We start from the raw sequence: 23,340 nt of genomic DNA, 5'->3' as shown, positions 1-23,340 counted from the left end.
TTTCCTATAATAGTTATAAGTGGCATGAAAAATTCAACCATCATCAGTATCTAATACATGAGTTACATGTAGCTATAGTTTAAAAGTCAGAGGCAAGATTTGAGGCAGTTAAAGATTTTCGTTTTGTTTGGTCTATTTTCCTATTAATATTTGGGTAGCACACAAGGAGACTCAGGAGCTACCATTTAGATAGAGACTACTTCCAAAATAATAAAGAGAAGAATATTTAACACATACTCAGGGAAACTGCTAACTACTACTGTACTATTTATGCCATCGAGTGGCTCATTGACACTTGATGTCTAACACCTGTTTGAATGATAATGATGACCTTTTAAAGCATAATCATACATTCTTTATTAACAGTTATTGAATGATTCCAAGATGTAGTCACATCTTTTAATAACTTTTTATAATGCATGTTATAAAATGCATTGGCAACATGTTCTTAATACATGATGTCACAAAAAGCTCCTACAACGTTGCTATCATGCAGGTGTTGTTCATTAAAACAATGTAAGCACCTGCTTAATTCAGTAATCTAGATTATTAGTATATGGAGCATTTTAAAATGACCAACATCATTTAAAAATAATCACAAGTTTGGTGAACATTTGGCAACAACGACTTTTCTTCATGCTCATAAATACCTGTAGCCTTCACTTCTTGAAAACAAAATAAAATAAAACTTACATTCCCCCAAATTTGGAGGTGTTACTAAGTTATTTAACAATGTAAGCACTTAGTCTGAGTTTTTGTTTTGCATGTGATAGACCTGTTTCCTGAAAATAACACAGAGGATCATGGGAATTATTTGTGGTCACGATTTTGGTGTTAATCTGCTTTCCTAAGGTCCAAAGAATGGTGAAACACTGCACCATCCATTTTCTTGATCTAATAGAATATTAGTGCCAATTAAAGACAAAGCTCCTCCGTGAAGTCTATCCCCTTGACCAATCTAAAATTGAAGCAGTGATCATATGATGGCAACCAATATGCCATCCCTTGTACATTCAATGCCAACTCTTTTTGGAACATAGCACATAATAAATGATGAAGCATGTAGAGGAAAAAACTTTACATCGTGGCAATTTCAGCTCTGATCTCACAGAACTGTATTTTCCCTTCTCCATTCATCCCCATCACCACAGCAAACGCTATCGATAGCATAAGCATAAAAAGGCCTGAATAATGGAGCATGAGAAATAGAGAAATTTCTAATGTAGTCATTTTAAAAATTGTATGTTTATTAGTATGTGTATTAGCTCAGGCTGCCAGAAGAAAATACCATAAACTGGGCGGATTAAACAACATAAATTCATTTTCTCACAGTTCTGAAGAGTTGGAAGTGCAAAATCAAGGTGCAGGCAGATTCAGTTTCTGGTGAGAGCTTCCTGGCTTGAGATGGCCACCTTCTTCCTGTGTCCTCACATGGCAAGGGGTAGGAAGGGGAGCTTTTAGGTGTTTCTTATTATAAGGACAAAGAGCACTAATCCCATCACACTAGGGTCTCACCCCATGGCTTTATTTAAACTTAATTACCTTCTGCTATGGTTTCAATGTCCCCTGCAAAACATGTTGAAATTTCATCCCCAGTGTGACACTACTGAGCAGTGGAACTTTTAAGAGGTGATTAGATCATGAGGGCCCTTCCCTCACGAATGGATTAATCCATTCATGGATTAATTGATTAATGGGTTATCATGGGAGGGAAACTGGGGGATTTATAGAAGAGGAAGAGAGACCTCATCTAGTATATTAACATTTTGGCACTCTTAGCCCCCTCGCCATGTTATACTCTGCACTGCCAGAGAACACCATAGAGAGTCCCCACCAGCAAGAATGCTTTCGGTAGATGCACCCCCTTGACCTTAGATTTCCCAGCCTCCATGATTGTAAGAAATAAATTTCTTTTCATTATAAATTATTCAGTTTCAGGCATTCTGTTATAGGCAACTATGATAAAACCTTCTAAAAGATCCTTTCTTCAAATATTATCATATTACAGTTACAGTTACCATATTACCAAGTTACAGCTTCAACATACAAGTTTTTTTTTGGGGGGGGGACACAATTCAGTCTATAACAGTATGGTTACAATATAGATGCAAACAGGACACACAGATGTTTTCTCACTCTTAACATTTTAACATGAACATACCTACCTCTACGGGATTTTAAAAGTTTGTATCTGAAAGACAGACCTCCATTAAATAAAACAAACGTTCTCTGAGTTCTAGAAGCAATATGTCCCAGTGCATCAAAATCATACCTTGATGTTAATTGAGCTTCCAGCTAATTCTAGACAGATGTACTTACTGGGAATACAGTGGTGAACAAGACAGAAATGCTCCTACTTTCATGGAGCTTACATTCTAGAGTGGAGAGAGACAGTAAACGAATATATAAATACATAAACAAGAAAACATATGATAGTAATAACTGCTATGAAAAAAAGATGATAGTGCAATAGCAACAGCGTCACGGGGCTCCTCAAGATTGTGTTGTTTAGGGCACCTGTCTCAGCAGGTCACAATGTGATGACAAGGAGAAGGTGGCTGTATGAAGAGCAATCCCAATCACCAGTAATAACAAAAATCAGTACAATTTGGAGGTTGCTTTCCTTTGTTATATTAAAATCATTATTCTTAAATAAGAAAACCTATATCAACTATCAACACATTCTTAGATGTGGAATCAGCAACTGAGAAATTTCTCACGGTTCTCTGTGACAAATGATCCTAAGAATAAATTATTACTTGCAAGAATTTTAATTAAGCTGTTCTTTTCTGCCTACCACTGCTATCATTTAGCTGGATAAGGGGAAAATTAGTTTTATTCTGAAAAAGCATCTTGGATTCACATATCTGTAATCAATGTGCTCACATAAGTGTCTACAACTGTAGGAATTTGTGGTTGTTTGGAAGAGCGTTTAATGCAGAAAATTCATTAAAACAGGGAATATCTACATATAATATGCCTCTTTCTAAACAAACAGTGAAACTGAGTTCTTGATTCAGTCCAACATTACTCTCTCATTAGAAGTCTTCATTAGTGTTGATCATTTTTATTTAAACATTTAGCTTAAAATATCTATTAGATAAATTCCAGGCTGGATTTATGACAGAATGTAGGAAATAGAAACCCTGAACAATTAAATCTGGACCAGATTCATAGGGTTAAAATGGCCGAGTCTTGTATTCCCTTTTGGTGAGTGCCTACAAGAGTAAATATCTTGAAAAGGCTCTCTGGTTGCCCTGGGCTAAGAACAACCAGGTGATTATGACTTACATATGTTTCATACTTGTTAATGAAAGGGTAAGAATCAACCCGTTGGCATTATAGTCTCATTTGAGACATTAAAAGCACCAAGGAAGGATTAAAATTAATTAACCCATGAGCAAACAGAAGAGACAAGGATTGGAAACACATCCTATGATAAGGTGGGTACACTTCCACATCATAGTGGACAGAGAAAATTCGGCACATTCACAGAAAATTTGCATTAGGAAATATATGTAATTAAAATTAAGAGGTCATTATTGGGGTAAAGGAATGAGATGATCAGCTTGTTTTTCTCATCCACAGTAACAGAGATGAATTGATTTTTTTTCTCACCCGTTTCTGTTCATGTTCTCTAATATCTTCTTGTTATGTACCTATGAGTCTTTAGAATCTTGAAGTTTATAAAGTAAGGGAAGCAAAAGGCTAGGGTGTCATTCTCCTCTAATAGCACTGGTAATTCACAAAGTCATGAAAGTTTCTGAATTGTACCTGGATGCTTACTGTTTTTAGAATTACACTTCCCAAACCAAATCCTTTCATGCTAAGAGACCATAATTTCCAAACAGCATGGCTGAGATGCTTATTCTGCCATCTTTATTAGTGCGAGAGAAACTGTGCCTTCATTGTATTATTCTACCTAGCAAGTATTCAGCTAATAACCTTCTTAGACATTTGCTACATAACAGAAGCCTGTACTTCAAAAAAACTTTAGCGTGGAGTATATTTCAAATGGTGAGTTGGAGTATTGACATCCAAGGTTGAAACTGACTCGCTGTCATATGAATCTAGGTGAAATTTATTTACAGCCTTCTTAAGTATTGTTTTGAGGTGGACAGAATTGCTTTCTATTTCCTAACTGATTCACAGTCATTTCTCACCTTGAAATTGCTATATGTCCTAAGCAATATTCATTCCTCTGCTCTACTTATAAATTCATAAAGGTTTCCCATTTCCTACCAAATGAAATTACAACTTCTTGGTATTGCTCAGCAATCTTGCTTGCTTCACAAGAATTTCTAGATCGATCTACCCCTTGAATCTCAACCATCTCTTCCCTGTTCATCTCTCATTGTGGTGCTACTTGTATTATTCTGCTGATATGTATTCATACCAATGTGCCTTTGTTTGTGCTGTCTCCCCTGTGTGTAACGTTCTTGCATTTCTCCTCCCTGTCATCCAAGGCCCTTCTCTGACTGTTAAAATACTCTTTGTCTTCCAGGCCGGGATCCAGTGTTTCCTCTTCTTTGATATATTGCTGTTTCTCCTAGTAAGAGGTAGCCAACTCTATCATGCAACTCTATTTTCAAGCACAGCATGATTTACATTAGAGTTATTTGTGCACATGTCTTTCTCCTTTGACGGACTATGCATTCGTTTATGTAACCTCCTTAGGCTCTTGGACTATGCCTGCCATGCTACAGGTAGTTGATATTCATTGTATTTAACTGGCTTTGAGAATTTTAATGATTTCTTTTGGCATCTATCCAGATCTAGAAAGCAATAGTTATCACAGAACAGAGAATCAACAGCACTGTTTAGAGAAGGGAAAGCTAGACAAGAGCTATTCTACGTTTTTGTAAGTAATTATAGCTTAGAACAATTTTGCACTGAAGAATTAAGACAGAGCAGGTTGAGCTTAGTAGTCTTGACTATAAGTTCTGAAGACTCTCAGACTATGACCACAACGGAAAGGCCCCATTTATAGAGTAAGCAAGACTGCTTTGCTCAGTTCTCAATCAACTATCACGGCTATTTGTTAATCAATGAAGCCAAGTTTCTTCCTGGATGGCAACAACCCTTGGTTGTAGTTATGAAGCCAGATTTGATTTTGATTGACTCAGACCTCTGATTGCTGTGTCACAAATATGTAGTAGGATGATTCATTGAATGACTAGGCTGTCATTGGAAAGCTCAGGACCTTTCACCTCAGATATTTTATTAGTAAAGTGCCCATGTTCAGAAGACGATCTCTCCCTTAGTTGATAAATCTGTGGCCATGTCATGATGCAGCATAGTCTAGTGTAAGGAAAGTAGGTCATGAAGATTGGAGCTTGGTTCTAGTCTCAGACAAGCCCCAAATTGATTTGGGATCTCCAAGAACATACTGTAATGAGCTGTGCCTTCACGCACACTTCCCCATGGATTCTGACTCAGCTGCTTACTACCTCACAGCCATCTTTCAGGGATTTGCTTCTCTGAGTCTGATTGTCCTTATTGTAACACAGGAATAAGGAAAATTCTTAGGGAAATCAGTAAAGGTTTAATTGAGATGCTATCAGGAAAACACCTGGCATAGTGCTCAGGACAGAGGCACTAAATATTGATCTAAGTAAGTATTTTAAAATGTTTATTTTCATTTTTTTACCTGCCTGAATCATCTTGGTTTTTCATCCAGGCATTTAGGAATAATATCCTGCCTTGATCAGAGTGGACAGGATTGAGCAAGTAGGACTAACACTAAAGAGCTTCATTTTCTTTAGAGGACTCCACTAAATATAATTGTGGAAAAGATTCACAGGCACTGGGAAAACAAGACCAGGATTGACCTGGTCATTTAGGCAGAGGAGCAAACTGTTGGAGCATAGGAGCATAAAGTTTCCCCTGTAGTGGTTCTCAGCAGGCTTATGTGATGAGAGAACGATTAGGAATAGCTCACATAACCCAGAGGGATTTTTTATCACCATTCTCCTTACATATCTATATCCTCAAGAATACACATTCATTAAGACCAACATCAGGCTCAGTGAGCTAAGGTATTTCATGTAAGGCAGTGAGTCACAAACAGAGCTTTCCTCTTACTGAGGAAATCTGCTGAAAAAATCATTGATCACCTCATCCACAAAATGGGAATAACCACTTAGCAGATGCTTTCCCCAGTGGCTGTTAACAGGGTTACTGGACATTTTGCCAATATATTAAAAACTGGTTACAAATAAACTCTTCAGACTTAAAAAGGCCGCACTGTGAGTCTTCCAGGTGTCTTCCAAATTCCCACAGGTGGCTAACATTTGATAAATATACTTTATTACAGATAAGAAGAAATTGCTGTACTAAATTCCAAACCAAAAGTGCACCTGCAGCTCTATTTTGCCAATTAATATCTATGTTAAGCTTCCTTGATTTAAAAAGCAATTAACTTTAAATGAAAAGATAACTTTGATTCATCAATTCATGTTCCAAGGCTGACTACATTTAGAGTTACTGATGAATTTCATTTTTGCAAAGACATAGGATACACAAATAAGCCCTGTGAAAAGTCTGTAGTTTTCAAAGATGTTGAGCAGTCATTCAATTTGCGATATATTTTTTTCACAAAATATGCAATTTAGCTAACATATGCTGATTATTAATCAGCAGTAGTTGTATACATACTGTGGAAGAATATTCCTTTTTATATAGTGTATCAAATTTCTTCATCACTGTATTCAGCTAGTTTCTGTGTTTAAATATTTACAAAAAAAAAAAAATCTTTGGAGGGGAATTTAACCACCTTTAGTTCCATCATCAACTGATGGCTTAACCACAAATAGCAGAGTCATTTAAATTAGCCTCCTGTGGATGGTTAGACAATGTAGCCGATGAACCAGTGTGAGGCACCTGTGTAAAATGGGCAGTAAAAGCCATGGAATGGCTCACTCCCAATTAATAAATGAACCAACAAAGCAGTGACATCTCTGTAGTACCTTGGATGACTGATTTCTCCTTACTGTCTGAGGTTAGTTTCCCTAGTTCTACTTCTCATTGTGGAGAGTGATTGGACGAGGAGGGACAACTAGATTAGTGCACTTTCCCTATATCCCCCATGTTTTTGCTTATGGGAAAAAATTCATTTCAGGGAGCCAGTATGTTCTTGAACTGTCTTTTTCAAACTAAATTCTGTCACCTGTTAGCAATTTGGGAAACCCATTTAATGGGTCACGTCAAGCTCGTAACCTCTATTTAATGTGGGTTGCATTAAAAAATGTTTGAAAGCCACTGCTTATTTACATATTGGATTAAAAATTAGCATTAAGGAGATGCTTTTTGACCAGGCAAATTTCCACCATGCCAGATTATTAAGAGAGAATTCAGAAACAATAGGTCACCTGCTATCTCCTACTTTTTTTTTTTTTTTTTGAGACGGAGTCTTCCTCTGTCTCCAGGCTGGAGTGCAGTGGCGCTATCTCGGCTCATTACAACCTCCGCCTCCTGGGTTCAAGCGATTCTCCTGCCTCAGCCTCCCAAGTAGCTGGGACTACAGGCGCCCGCCACCATGCCCAGCTAATTTCTGTATTTTTAGTAGAGATGGGGTTTCACCATGTTGGCCAGGATGGTGGTCTCGATCTCTTGACCTCGTGATCTATCCATCTCAGCCTCCCAAAGTGCTGGGATTACAGGCATGAGGCACCGCGCCTGGCCTCTCCTACTATCTTAAAAAATATAGACCTGCAATAGCCCCTGAAATTATTAGTTGCCTGTTAAGGCAGTCTGATTCTGTCCATACAATCAGCCCTTCCCACTGGTACCTAGCATTCAGCATGTTTCTAACTATGAAATAGATGCTGTAATTTTCTATTTGCAAAAATTCCAAAAGATAAATAAAGAGAGGAGCCAGGATTTATGGGACCAAAATTTACACAGTTATGGGTGCCCTTTTTAAGGAAAAGAATATCAAGCTATAAATACAAAATTAAATATTAAAATAAATACTTATATGGAATAAATGTAAAAATCACAACAATTTCCTGGAGACTTTGAGATTTAGGTTTCTTTCTTCTGAGATCTCTTCAGGCAATGTACCAGAAATGCTTACACAGACGTTCTTCCTGACTACAAACAGGCTTTCTCTCCCCTTCTGAAACCTGCAGCAACTCCCAACAACCAATGGGACCCTGAAGCTTAAAGCTTCATGTACATAATATTAAATACTTCTCTGGCATGAAAAATCTGAACAATGAACATATGAGAGCACATCAATGATGCAAAGACTGGGCTGTATTAAGTTTAGTGCTTAGAGTAAGGCATTGAATATTCATATACCAGGATGGGTCCAGCTCTGCCACTTATTAAGCTGAGACTTTGAGCAAGTTACTTAACCTGTCCTCTCCACCTTCATTTACTCCTTTGCAAAATGGAGTTACTGATTTTACCTGTCTTAAAGAACAATAAATAAGACTATGCATGTGAAACCTCTAGGACAATGCTAAGCATATAGTGTGTGCTCAATGAACGCTTGTCATTGTTTTATAGAAATCTGCAGTCAGCATCAGACACAGATAATTTGGATTCTAGGCCCCACTCTTAATTTTGCTTTTATTTTTCTGTGCAATGTGATAATGTCCATTCCTTGGCGGGGGGGTGGGAGGATGGGGGGCAAGTGATAAAATGAATGAAACACATAGAGCTCCTTGGAAAAAAGGTGACCTATCTATCTATCTATCTATCTATCTCTCTATATCTATTTGTCTATCTACCTGTAATACAGTGGATAAGTATAGGGAAATTTAGAGCACATTAATAAGATGAGCAACTCTTACATTGTGAATAAATGACCAATTATGTAATTTCTATACATATAAAAACTCAACTCATTGGGGGAGAAATAAATTGGAAAAGGAGAGAAGGGCACTATAAATAGTAAATAGTCTATAGGAAATAGTCCTTGCAATAAAAAAAGTATTTTTTAAATCCAGTTTTTCTCAAATTACAGACATAGAATTCAGAATCTGGATGGCGAGGAAGCATATTGAGATTCAAGAGAAAGATGAAACCCAATCAAATAAATTCAAGGGATCTAGAAAAACGATCCAAGAACTGAAAGATGAAATATCTGTTATAAGAAAGATTTACACTGAAATTCTGGAACTGAAAAATTTAGTACAATAATTTTATAATACAATTGGAAGTATTAACAGGAGAATAGCCCAAGCTGAGGGAAGAATCTCATAGTTTTAAGACCAGTTCTCCAAATTAATTTTGTAAGATAAAGATAAATGAAAAAGACTTTTAAAAATGATCAAAACCTCTGAGACATATGAAATTATGTAAAGAGACTAAATTTACAAGTCACTGACATTCTTGAGAGAAGGAGAGAGAATAAACAACTTGGAAAATATATTTGATGATGTAGTCCATAAAAATGTCCCTAATCTTGCTAGAGGTTGATATGCATATTTAAGAAATACAGAGAACCCTTATTAGATACTACATAAGATGACCATCACCAAGGTACAAAGAAAAAAAAATCTTAAAGACAGCTAGAGAGAATGGGTCAAGTCACATACAGAGGGAACCCTATTAGGCTAGCAGAAGATCTCACAGGAGAAATCTCACCAGCCAGAAAAAATTGAGGCCCTATTTTCAGTGTTCTTAAAGAAAAGAAATTCCAACCAAGAATTTCATATCCTGCCAAACAAAGCTTCATAAGTGAAGGAGAAATAAAATTTTTCTCACGCAAGCAAATGCTAAGGGAATTTATATTAACTAGACAAGCATTCAAGAGGTAATTAATGGAGCGCTAAACATGGATTCGAAAGAACACCACCAGCTACCACAAAAACATACTTAAGCACATAGCCCACAAACACTATAAAGCAACTACACAATCAAGTGTACATAATAACAAGCTAACAACATGATGACAGGATCGAAATCTCACATATCAATATTAACCCTGAATGTAAATGGGCTAAATGTTCCACTTAAAAGACACAGAGTGGAAAGCTGGATCAAAAGACAAGACCCAACCTTCTGCTGTCTTCAGGAGACCCATCTCACCTGTAGTGATACCCACAGACTCAAAGTAAAGAGATAGAGAAAAATATACCATGCAAATGGAAATCAAAAAGAGGGGAAGTTAATATACTTATATAGCATAAAAGTGATTTTAAATCAATAAAAATTAAGAAAGACAATGAAGGGCATTACATAATGATGAGGGTACAATCTTAAAAGAAGACCTAATTACCCTAAATACATATGTACACAACATTCATAACACTCAGATTCATAAAACAAGTTTTCCTTGGCCTATGAAAAGATATAGGCAACCATATAATAATAATGGGAGACTTTAACATCCCACTGATAGTGTTAGACAGATCATGGAGGCAGAAAACTAACAAAGAAATTCTGGATTTAAATTCAACACTTGACCAACAAACAGAATATACGTTCTTCTCATTTGCACATGGAACATATTATAAGGTTGACTACATGCTTGGTCATAAAGCAAGTCTCAATAAATTCAAAAATATTGAAATCATACAAAGCTCATGCTTGGACCACAATGCAATAAAAATGGAAATCAATATCAAGAAGATTTCTCAAAACTACATAAATACATGGAAATGGAACAACTTGTTCCCAAATAACTCTTTGAAATTCAAGAAAATAGTGACATGAATAACCAAAATCTCTGGTATTTAGCTAAAGCAGTGCTAAAAGGAAAGTTAATAGCCCTAAATGCCTTCATCAAGAAGTTGGAAAGACCTCAAATAAACAGTCTAACATACCTAAGGAATTAGAAACAAAACAAAACAACCAAACCCAAAGCTAGCATAACGAAGAACTAAAATTAGTGAATAACTTAATGAAATTAAGAAGCAAAAGATCAATGAAACTTTCAAAGCATTTGTCCTTCAAGAAAGAAAAAAAGGATGATAGATTGCTAGCTAGAGCGACAAAGGAAAAAAAAACCCCAGAAGATCCAAATTAGTACAATAAGAAATGGCAAAAAGGACATGACAACTGATCCCACAGAAATATAAAAGATCATTAGAGATACTATGAAAAAATCTATGCACATGGAAATATCTCGGAAAACAGCTAACCAAGGAGGTGAAAGATCTCTACAAGGAGAACTACAAAACACTGCTGATAGAAATCAGAAATGACACAAATAAATGGAAAAACATTCCATGCTCATGAAGTGAAAGAATCAACATCGTTAAAATGGTCATACTTCTCAAAGCCATTTACAGATTCCACACTACTCCTGTCAAACTACCAACGTTGTTCCTCACAGAATTAGAAAAAAAAATTCTAAAATTTATATAGAATGAAAAAAGAACCTGAATAGCCAAAGCAATCCTAAGCAAAAGGAACAAAGCCAGAAGCATTACATTACCCAATTTCAAACTATACTATAAGGCTATAGTAACCAAACAGCAAGGTACTGGTACAAAACCAGACATGTATACCAACAGAATAGAATAGAGAACTGAGAAATAAAGCTGCATACCTATGAACATCTGATCATTGACAAGGCCAGCAAAAACAAGCAATGAGGAAAAAACTTCCTATTCAATAAATGGTGTTGAGATAACTGGCTAATTGCATGCAGAGGAATGAAACTAAACCCTTACCTTTCACTATATACAAAAATTAACTCAAGGTGGATTAAAAATTTAAATGTAAGACCTCAAAGCATAAAAATCCTGGAAGAAAATCTAAGTATCCTTCTCAACATTGACTTTGAGAAAGATTTTTTTGCTAAGTCCCCAAAAGCAATTGCAACAAAGACAAAAAATGACAAGTGGGACATATTTAAACTAATATGTTTCTGTACAGCAAAAGAAACTATCACAAGAGAAAATAGACAACCTACATGGGAGAAAATATTTGCAAACCATGCCTCCACCAAAATCTAATACCCAGAATCTCTATGGAACTTAAATAAATCAATGAGGAAAAAAAACAAATAATTCCATTAAAAATGATCAAATAACATCAGGAGACACTTCTCAAAAGAAGGGATACAAGCAGCTGAGAAACATATGAAAAAATGCTTATTATCACTAAACATCAAAGAAATGTAAATCAAAACCACAATGGAATATCATCTCACGCAAGTTGGAATGACTATTTTTTAAATAGTCATAAAACAATAGATAACTGGCAAGGCTGCAGAGAAAAGAGAATGCTTATACACTGCTGGTGGGAATGCAAATTAGATCTGCTGCTGTGGAATACAGTTTGGAGATTTCCCAAAGAATTTAAAACAGAGTTACCATTTAACCCAGCAATCCCATTTCTGGGTATATACCTCAAAAGAAAATAGATTGTTATACGAAAAAGACACATGCACTTCTATATTAATTGCTGTGCTAATTACAGTAGCAAAGACATGGAATCAACCTAGGTACACATCAATGGTGGTTTGGATAAAGAAAACGTGGTACATACACACCATGGAATATTACACAGCCATAAAAATAATGAAATAATGTACTTTGCAGCAACACAGATGCAGCTGGAGGCCATAATCTTAAGCAAATGAACACAGGAACAGAAAATCAAATACTGCATGTTTTCATTTATAAGTGGAAGCTAAAACTGAGCATAATTAGACATAAACATGGAAACAACAAACACTGTAGACTACTAGAGTGGTGGAGGGGAGATGTGGGTTGAAATACTACTTCTTAGATATTATGCTCACTACCTGGGTGCAGTATACCCATGTAATAATCTTGCACACATACCCCCGTATCTAACATTTTAAAAAGTTGAAATTTTCAAAAGAAAATGAAAACAAACAAAAGTTATATTTATTACATGCAAGTAAGTAAATGATAGAACTACTTGTAATTACCATATTGATTATGTGTAAATAATTTAACACTGGGTGATTTTTAAATTAGTTGATCAAATTTCCTAAATGGGATAAATGCCTTCCTGCTGAAATATATTTTCAATAATGACTTTGCTTAGAAAATATTTTTTTCATAGGTAGAGCAAAGGTAAATCTCTACCTCAATCCATTTCAGGATTTTGAGACATTGGGAATGGCAGAATTTATATTATTTACTGCATTTAATAAAAGATAAAATATATAAACATTTAACACATCAAATCCAAGTACTATACTGGCACTCTTAGTCAATCTGTTTGGATATACGGTTATATAGGATCTTCATGCATTTATGTATTTTCTAATGTCTTTGGTACCAACGTAATTATTTCTAGTGTTTTGGAACTCTGTGAAAATGAGAGAGAGAGAGAGACAGAGAGACAGAGGAGAGGAAGAATTTTAGATTCTAGATAGAAGGAAAAAGTCCAGTTCTGTTTTCTCTAGATTTTCAATCATGTGCTTCTTCTGTTCTATTAATAAACAATAACTCCACGATCCCTCTTTTGAGTTAAAAAGCATTTAAATTAGAATGTAGAAGTATTTGTACTTCACTATTTACTTACAGGGAAAATAGATACTCACATAAAAAATGAAAAGCACATTTTTCCTTAATATCAGCCAACACTATAATTAATAGTTAATTATTCAAAGGATTTCTCTAAGATATTACTTTCTTAAAGTATGCAATAATTAAATTTGCCACAAGTAAATATAATCAACTATATTCAAATATATTTCATTAGAGACACTTAGAAAAACATGAAGCAAGTGGAACCTGCATAATTACAAAGCCTGATGTACTCCTCTTGGACCCAGAAAGTCCCTGAGACATCATCTGCATTGATGAAGGCCAAAACTCAATTGAAAGAGATTCTAGAAGACTCTCCTGCCAGGATTCTGCTCCTCTAACTGAACCTGATGCAAAAATTTCTACTTACGAGAGAGCAAACTACATTTTAATTGCAATTTCTGCAGTTGTAAATGATGCTTGAAATGATTATTCTTACAGAGAGTTTCTGAGCTAAGAAATATCTCTTGTGCTGCAAGATGAGAGACAGAGACCCAGGAAACTATGGACTCACTCTCACTTTATGGCAAAGCTGAGTTCATAAAATATGTCTGCTGACTTTGAACTGAGGGCATTTTTCATCATTTTACCTGGTTTTCCACCTACTAGCCTCAGGTTTACTCCTATAAAAAAATATTTCCATCAAAATTTCCCTGCACTGGTAAAGTCTTAATGATACAAAATCAACATACAAAATCAGTAGTATTTCTTTACACCTGGTATCAGTAGTATTACACTAGTATCAGTATATTTCTATACACCTGAGAACCAAATCAAGCTGAAAATCAAATCAAGAACACAATCCCATTTAGAATAGCCACACACAAAAATATGTCTAGGAATACATCTAACTGAGGTAACAGATCTCTACAAGAACCATACAACACTGCAGAAAGAAATCAGAGATGACACAAACAAATAGAAAAGCATTCCATGCTTTTGGGTTGGAAGAATCAGTATTTCCAAAATGATCATACTGCTCAAAGCGATCTACAGAGTCAATGATATTCCTATCAAATTACCCACATTATTTTTCACAAAATTAGAAAAAAGTTCTAAAATTCGTATGAAATAAAAAAGAACCTGAACAGTCAAGGCAATCCTACAAAAAAGAACAAAATTGGAGGTATCACATTATCCAACTTTAAACTACACCATAAGGTTACAGTAATCAAAACGGCATCATACTGGTATAAAAATAGACACACAGACCAATGGAACGGAATAGAGACCCCTGAAATAAAGCTGCACACCCACAACCAACTTATCTTTGACAAAGTAAACAAAAAGCATAGGGAAAGTATACCATATTCAACAAATGGTGCTGGGAAAACTGACTAACCTTATGCAGAAGAATGAAACTGGACACCTAACTCTCACCATATACAAAAATTAACTCAAGATGGTTTAAAGACTTAAATGTAAGACCTCAAACTATAAAAAAAATTAGTTTATAATTTTGAACAGAAAACCTACAGAATGAGAGAAAATATTCACAAAATATTTCCTGTGTATCTGACAAAGGACTAATATCCAGAACCTATAAGAAACTTAAACAAATCGACAAGCAAAAAACAAACAACCCATTAAAAAGTGGGCAAAGGACACGAACAGAAACTTCTCAAAAGAAGACATATACATGGCCAAGAAACATACGAAAAAATGCTCAACATCACTAATCAACAGAGATGCAAATCAAAACCACGATGAGACACCATCTCACACCAGTCAGAATGGCTATTATTAAAAAGTCAAAAAATTACAGATGTTGGTGAGGTTGGGAAGAAAAGAGAACCCTTCTATACTGTTGGTGGAAATGCAAATTAGTTCAGTCCCTGTGGAATGCAGTTTGGCGATTTCTCTAAGAAGTAATAGAATTACCATTTGACCCAGCAATCCTATTACTTGGTATATGCCCAAAAGGAAATAAATTGCTCTACCATAAAGACATATGCACTTGTATGTTCATTACAGCACTATTCACAGTAGCAAGACATGGAATCAACCTAGCTGCCCATCGGCGGTGGACTGGGTAAAGAGAATGTGGTACATAGACACCATAGAATACCATAAGGCCATTAAAAAGAATGAAATCATGTCCTTTGTGGCAACATGGATGCAGCTGTAGGCCATTATGCTAAGTGAATTAAGGCAGAAACAAAAAATGAAATAACCTCAAGTTCTCACTTACAAGTGGGATCTAAACACCGAGTACACATGGACACGCAGATAGGAACAATAAACACTAGGAATTCCAAAGGTGCAGGCTAGGAAGAAGGTAAAGGGTTGAAAACCATCTGTTGAGTACTATGTTCACTACTTGGGTGATGGAACCATTAGAGCCTAAACCTCAGCATCACACAATATATCAATGTAACAAACTTCCACATGTACTCCAGAATCTAAAAGTAAAACTAAACTAAACTAAAATAAAATAAAAACCTCTATAATTTATTATTTTAAACCTTTCTGCTGAAAAAAAAAAAGAAATTTCTCTTTGCTGGTCTATTAACTAACTAGAGGCAGTACTTATACTTAGGGCTTTGACTGAGGATAAAAGAGAATTAAAGAGAAGGTACAATATATGTGTGCATGTCGTTTCGGTAAAATACATGATCTCTGGGTATGAAACAGTTCAATAAGAAAATCTCCTATTGCTGTTTTTGGGTAGGGGAGACTAACTTGGAGCCACACAGAAAAGAAACAGCATCTTTAAAGTGGCACTGAAACTGGAATTTACCTTCTCTGCAGCCAACATTCACAGAAATGTATTGCAAACTATCAACATCTATAATGTAAATTCCTTGAGCATAGGCCATGTGCCTCATGTAGCCATATGCCTTTATCCTCACACAACTGCTAGCAAAGATTGGGATTTTCATAAGTACCCATTGATTTGTGTGAATATGGGGCATGAGGAACAGGTGGAAAATGTGATATTTATGTATGTATTACTGAAAGAAGGCCATCATTTAACTGTAGCTAGCCACCTATCTGTGGAGACAGAAAATCATCACTGTGCAGATCTCCTTTAGTTTTAGGAATAATTATACAGTAATGTAATCACATAAATATAAAACAGCAGATAACTATTACCCTAGGAGGAAGAGTAAGGAATCTTTCGTGACTTGACAAAGTTTCTCAAGCAGTCACTTGAGAAGGAAAGAGTAGATGCACATTGCATAGGACCCAAAGAAACTTCTGGGAGGGTACTTTATCCGGCCTATTCTCTTTTGTGGTTTAAATTCTAGGATGGGTTAAAATATTCCTAAGTATTTCCAAATAGGAGACAGGGTCACAAAGAAGATAATTTGAGAGCCAGGAAATTAATAATCATAGTGGAAGCATTTAGGAATTTTGCCCCAAAAATTAAGAATGGAGGCAGAAACACAACTTAAAAGAAATTTAGGAAACCAATAATGTGCTGTATTTAAGAGTATTTAATTTACCTTTATTATTATCATTACTACTATTATTTCTCTTACTATTATTTTAGCAAGCCTAAAAGGTGACCCAAACCAGATGTGGCTGAGGGGAACTGTAACCAGTGTTAAAGGTTTATTCTGTCTCAAAGAAAATTAGAGAAAATTTGCTTTAACCAGATTAAAATGGGACAATTTAAAAGGCCCAAATGTTATAATAAATGGAATACGTGCCCATTTTCTACAGCTTTTATTTTAGATTCAGGGATACAGTCACAGTTTGTCACACAGGTATTAATAAACTCATGTCATGAGGGGTTGTTATGCAGATTATGTCATCACCTGGCTACTAAGCCTAGTACCCAAGAATTATTATTTCGAATCCTCTCCCTCCTCCTATCCACCACCCTCAAGTAGGCTGCCTTAGAGTTTGTTGTTCCCTCTTTGATGGAATACAAATTAAATTGACAGTAAACTTCAATATTCTTAAGATTCAGTAAAATTCAGTAAACATTTAATGGGCATTTTTTATTTTCAAATTAATAAGCTATCCAGAACAGCGATGATTAGAAAAGATTTATTTACAAGCAGTTTTCAGTTATTGCTTAAATGGAAATAATATTTATATAAACAAATACAATATTCATCAATTTGTCATTCACACCTCTTCTGTATAACGAACTGAATCACCTTTAGATTTCTGTTTGTACTTTCTCAACAAGAGACTTGTCTTGGATTACTTCATACCAATAGCAGTATCCCTTTCTTTTCCATCATCCTTTACACCTTTTGAATTCTTTACCAAGTGAGATCCCATTTAAATTAAGGGAAGTCTCAGCCTCTTTCCCCAAACCGTAATAATAAAACCTGCTTTCAGTTTAGCAATAGAGGAAAATATTGTTATAGGATCTCTGGGATGGCAATTTTTCTGGCCAGAAACCTCCGTGGCTGCGGTGCCTTTGTCCAAGTTCTTGTCCTGCGTCCAGGAAGAATAAGGTATGCAGACAAGAGAAGGGTGAAGAAGATGAGAGTTTTATTTAGTGTTAGAACAGCTCAGAGGAGACATACAATGGGTGTTCCTTTCTGTAGGCAGGTCTTCCCATTGAGTGTTCAGCTCTCAGCATAGTGGAGGCCCTGGAGAGGGTGGCTCCCCTCTGCAGGCAGGTCATTCAGATGTCTCTGCAGGTCTCTGAAGCTCTCAGTAGAGACAGCAGCTCCTCTCTCCCAGTTTCTGAAGCTCTCAGTAGAGAGGGTAGCTTTTCTCTGCCAGCAGGTTGTCTCTGTAGCTCTCTGTGGAGAGCGCAGTCCTCTCTGCAGCTAGTCCTCTTATCCCCTCATCTCTCTGCCTTCTCCTCTGGCTGTTCTCTGCCCTGCTCTGGCTGAGCCCAGAGCTTTTAGGGATCTCAGAGGGGAGGGAGTGCGTGCCTGCTGTTTATGGGTTGCCATGGGCTGACCAGAAAAGGCACCACGAGTCCCCACTCCAGTCCGCGGGACTGGCCTCAAGCCTTCAGGCCCTCCTCTGCCTGAAGATGGGGCCTTACTAGGCACCTGCCTCCTTCCGCCCAGGACTCTGTCTGCCTCCCACTGCCATTCAAGGCCTCAGGACTCAGCCGCAACCCCACTCGGATTGGAGCAGACACTAGGAGCTGAGAGAGGTCAGGCCGTAGGAGCAGACACTCCTGAGCCTGCAGAGATGGGGACGGGGGCTGGGGGAGTCTTTCCTGGGGCCCCTGAGGATGCAGGCTGCAGAGACGCTGGGTCTTGTCCTGAAGCTGCACCAGGAAGGCAGGTCCTGCCTGCTTCTGACCCTCCTCCAAGAGCGCAGGGAGGCTCGGATCCACAGCTGCGGTTTGGGAGGCTGCCTGCTCCATAGAGCTCCGTAGAGCAGGAGGCCTGGATCTGCAGCCTTGGTATGGGCAACTACAGCCGCACCTGAGCCGCTCCCGCTCCAACTCAGAAAAGGCGGGGCTCCCACCAGCCCCATGGAGTGCTCAACGCAAGCTGTGCCTCCCTGTTGCAGCCAGAGTGATGGCAGCAGCCACTGCCATCAATATTAGCATTAGTCTGACTTTTTGTCCTTGTCTTAGAATATGAAATATTTGACAGCCCTGCTATTGAAAGGTTTCAGTTAAATAAGAAACCTTAATACAAGAATATTTACATGTTACTTAGATTTTAATTAATATAGAGAACAAATATGGCAAGAAAAACTTTCAGAAGTATGAGACCTGGAAATTTATTTTAAGGAGATTTTGTTCTTTTTAAAAATTTCAATTTGTTATTATATTCTTTGGCAGTTTTCATAGAATTATACACATAATTATAAAGTCACATAAAAATTGAAACATTATAAAATGATAAAAATTATTCACAATTAAATGAATTATGAATAGTTGTGCCTGCTTAGGAAAAGATAAAATAATAGAGAAATGCTATTCTAAACAGAAATAGAGGCAGAAATTTTATTCTGTATTATTTTGTTTTAATAATAAATGAAGGACATTCTTTGTAGGAACAATAAACTAGAAATCACCCACCTGGATGAATAAAATCAGCAAATAATCAAGCTACATAGCAACTGAAATTAATATGTAGTTAATAGCACTTATCTGCTTTCTTTGCTTGGAAACTGTCAGTCTTTCATGCTTAATAAATATCAATGATTTACTGAAAGAAAACTTACAAGTACTTAAAGTCTCATTTCATTATGTTTACTAATCTGTGTGAACTTGGATTCCCTTATTAGCAGAATTTGTGATAATGCAGTAGCAGGATCAAACCTAGATCCGTCTACTCCAATCTAATTTGAACTCATAATCTCCCCTTACATCTGTGGGGTGTCTAGATGATCATAGAGACACTCATTTTAATAAAGCAGTTCAATTAAAATATTTATTAGCAAGGACCCCATGGGAGAAGCCACAATGTGGAAAGACTTGGCTGAGAGGGGTAAAGAAATTAAGTCAAATTCATTAGCCCTAAAAAACTAACACAATATTCCACAAAACCATCAGGAATCAGCATGAGCAGAGACTTAGTAGACAATGCCACATGTTGGGTCCATTTTCTAAATACTGCATTTTTATTAGTATTTGCTACACATACACTTAGATTGTACATGTTATTGACATGTCATGTCAATATATTTTCAAGTGCCTGAAATAAGGATGGCATTATTAGTTTAGTATTAAACTTAGTACTAATAGTTTAGATCTTTATCCTATTTGGGGGGAGATAATCAAATGCATATAAAAGACCCAGAAAATGATATAAACCAACTATAATGTCCTGTATTATAGAAGGATGTTGTAGAAGTAGTAGAGTTTAGTAGTCTGAACTAAAATCCCAACTCCACCAATTATTATTAATTGTTTGACCTTAGGATAGTTAGCCTAAAAGCTTCAATTTTTCTTATCTGTAAAGTGACTTTAACAGTGAAATTTTCCTGTAGGCTTTTTATAAGAATTAAATGAAGTACACTATATTAAGCATTTAGTAAAGCATCTAGCTTACACTTTCAACAAAAGTATTTGGAGATAATGCTAGTAATGATTATAATGATATACCTAAACAGGACCTCCTCTTGCTGCAAACAAATACAAATAATATAGATGAAACATATTGAAGCAAATCTGACTTCTGATTCCAGGCAAGATATAAATAATCTACTCATAACAATTAGAAATGCTCATAGCATCACAGAAAAAGAAATTATAATCTAAAAAGTATCAGTGGCCAGAAGCGGTGGCTCATGCCTATAATCCCAACACTTTGAGAGGCTGAGGCAGGCGATCACGAGGTCAGGAGTTTGAAATCAGCCTGCCAGCATGGTGAAACCCCATCTCTACTAAAGATACAAAAAATTAGCTGGGCCTGGTGGCATGCACCTGTAATCCCAGCTACTCATGAGGCTGAGGCTAGGGGAATCGGTGGAATCCGGGAGCAGAGGCTGCAGTGAGCCAAGATTGCACCATTGCACTCTGGCCTAGGTGACAGGGTGAGAATCTGTCTTTAAAAAAAAAAAAAAAATCAGTGAACTGTAGAAGCAATGAGAACAAGAAAAACTGAATTTCAAGAGAGGGCTAAAGTGTCCAGAAGTGAGGCGAGATGATAGCTGATCTTTCCCTGTAACATCTGCTAATTATAGGTACAGGCTAGAGGTTGAGAACCACAGGTTGCTTTTGCTACAAACATAAAAATCTGTTAGTAATCACAGAGATGGGAGTGACAAAATTGGAAAACTCAAGAGATCTTAAACAAGAGTTGATTAACCTTCACACGAGACATTTGTTGAGTTGCGAGGCTGCATTGGGGAAGCAAATAAGCTTCTGAAATCTGTGGGAAAAGTGGACTACCCTACAGTTTCATGGGCCTTAGAGAGACCTATCACAAGCAGGAGATATGATTTTTTTTTGTAAAAAAATTGCAAACAAGAAACAAAATTCTTAGAAAGAGTTTTAAATAGAGTTGAGAATTGACACTAAGTATCCACAGGCACTTTTTCCCTAGAAACACTTTTTATTGTTGAGCATAGCTGGAGGCTAATAATCCAGGCTTAGAGCTAGCAGCAGAAGGCTGCTGCTGAGATACCAAGAAACCAACCAACACTTTGGTGTTGTGTTGAGCCAGACTGTTAAAATTGGAGACAGGAGGGCATCAAACACAACGTCAGTCTTTTCCTTAAGACCAAATTTTGAAGTTTTATTGAGTGAGGCTAAAGACCTAAGTTTAAAACCTCTCATAGGCAGAAGTAATGTCTGCAGTGTTTCTGCTACAGATATTTGATGGAAGCAAAGATCCATCAATCTCTCACTTAAAATCTGTGGTGGCAATGCCCTAGGAATTGGGAAGGCCCAGGTATAGATTGAGTCTTACCAAAATTACAACCCAGCCTCAACACAACCTAATTCCTGATTATATTGATATGACAAACCCTCCAACCTACCCTATCTTGAACTTTATGTTCTAAACAGAGGAAGTGCTTAATTCTTTCTGATGGAAGAGAACATCATCTGGAGGGTAGATGGGTTTTCATATATACAATTTCTGACATATAGTAGCAGTGATAAGAAAATGAAAGCAAACTTGTAAATGATTCATATAATCCAAATTTTAAAGTAGTAGAGACATACTTAAAAATAATTACCACTAATATATTTAGGAAAATACATTTTAAAATTGGGGAAAAATAAGTAAAAAGATGAGGAAAAATAATACCAAACTGAAATCTACATGAAATAATCAAATGAGTATTCTAGAATTAAAAATACAATATCTGAATTAAGAAAACAATCAAGGGTTTAACAATAGACTAGAAACAAATGAAGACAAAATTAATAAACAAGAAGACAAATCAATAGAAAATACTGAAATTAAAGTATAGAGAGAAGTATGTGACTTAAAAAAGAAAGAAAACAACAAGAGGAAAATATAGAACATGCTCAAAATTTGTATTTATGGGAAAGTGGAATTGTAGAAAAGCAGAATGGAGAAAATGGGGCAAAAGCAATATTCGAAGAGATAAAGCAGAAGAATTTTTCAAAATTGATGGAAGACATAAATTTACAGAGACATAAAGCCTAACTAACCAGGACAAATACAAAAGACACACATCTAGGCTCATCAGTATATAATTGCTAAACACTCAAGACAAATTAATAATTAAAAGGCAACAAGAGGAAAGAAGACATTACCATCAGAGGTATAGCAATGAGAATGACATCTGACTTCTGAAAAGAACTAATATATGCCAAAAGACAATGGAAAGAAATATTAAAGGGCTTAAAGAAAATAATTAATAACCTAAAATTCTACATCAAACACAATTATCTTTCAATAGTACAGGTAAAATAAGAATTTTATCTGATAAAGAATATCTAATGGAATTGGTTTTTAATAGGCCCATAATAATATAAACTAAAAAGAGCTATTTAGGCTGAAGGAAAATGGTCCCATATGTAAAGATGGGCATGCAGGAAGAAATGAAGAACACTGGAAAGTATACATATGCGAGTAAATAAAAACCATGTACTTACTATACAAAACAATAACAGTAATGGCTTTTGGAGTTTAAAATATAGGGAGAACTTAAATGCATGGCAACAATAATGCAAAAGATCAGAGGATAGAAAATGGAGATCATTTTATTCTCTTTGAAGCAACTGTGAATGGGAGTTCACATATGATTTGGCTCTTTGTTTGTCTGTTATTGGTGTATAGGAATGCTTGTGATTTCCGCACATTATTTTTGTATCCTGAGACTTTGCCGAAGTTGCTTATCAGCTTAAGGAGATTTGGGGCTGAGATGATGGGGTTTTCTAAATATACAATCATGTCATCTGCAAACAGGGACAATTTGACTTCTTCTTTTCCTAATTGAATACCCTTTATTTCTTTCTCCTGCCTGATTGCCCTGGTCAGAACTTCCAACATTATGCTGAATAGGAGTGGTG

Source organism: Mandrillus leucophaeus, unplaced genomic scaffold (genome assembly GCF_000951045.1).
Source record: "Mandrillus leucophaeus isolate KB7577 unplaced genomic scaffold, Mleu.le_1.0 Scaffold35, whole genome shotgun sequence".
Lineage (NCBI taxonomy): Eukaryota > Metazoa > Chordata > Mammalia > Primates > Cercopithecidae > Mandrillus > Mandrillus leucophaeus.
The sequence above is the reverse complement of the archived record's forward strand: the minus strand, read 5'-3'. Positions refer to the sequence as shown.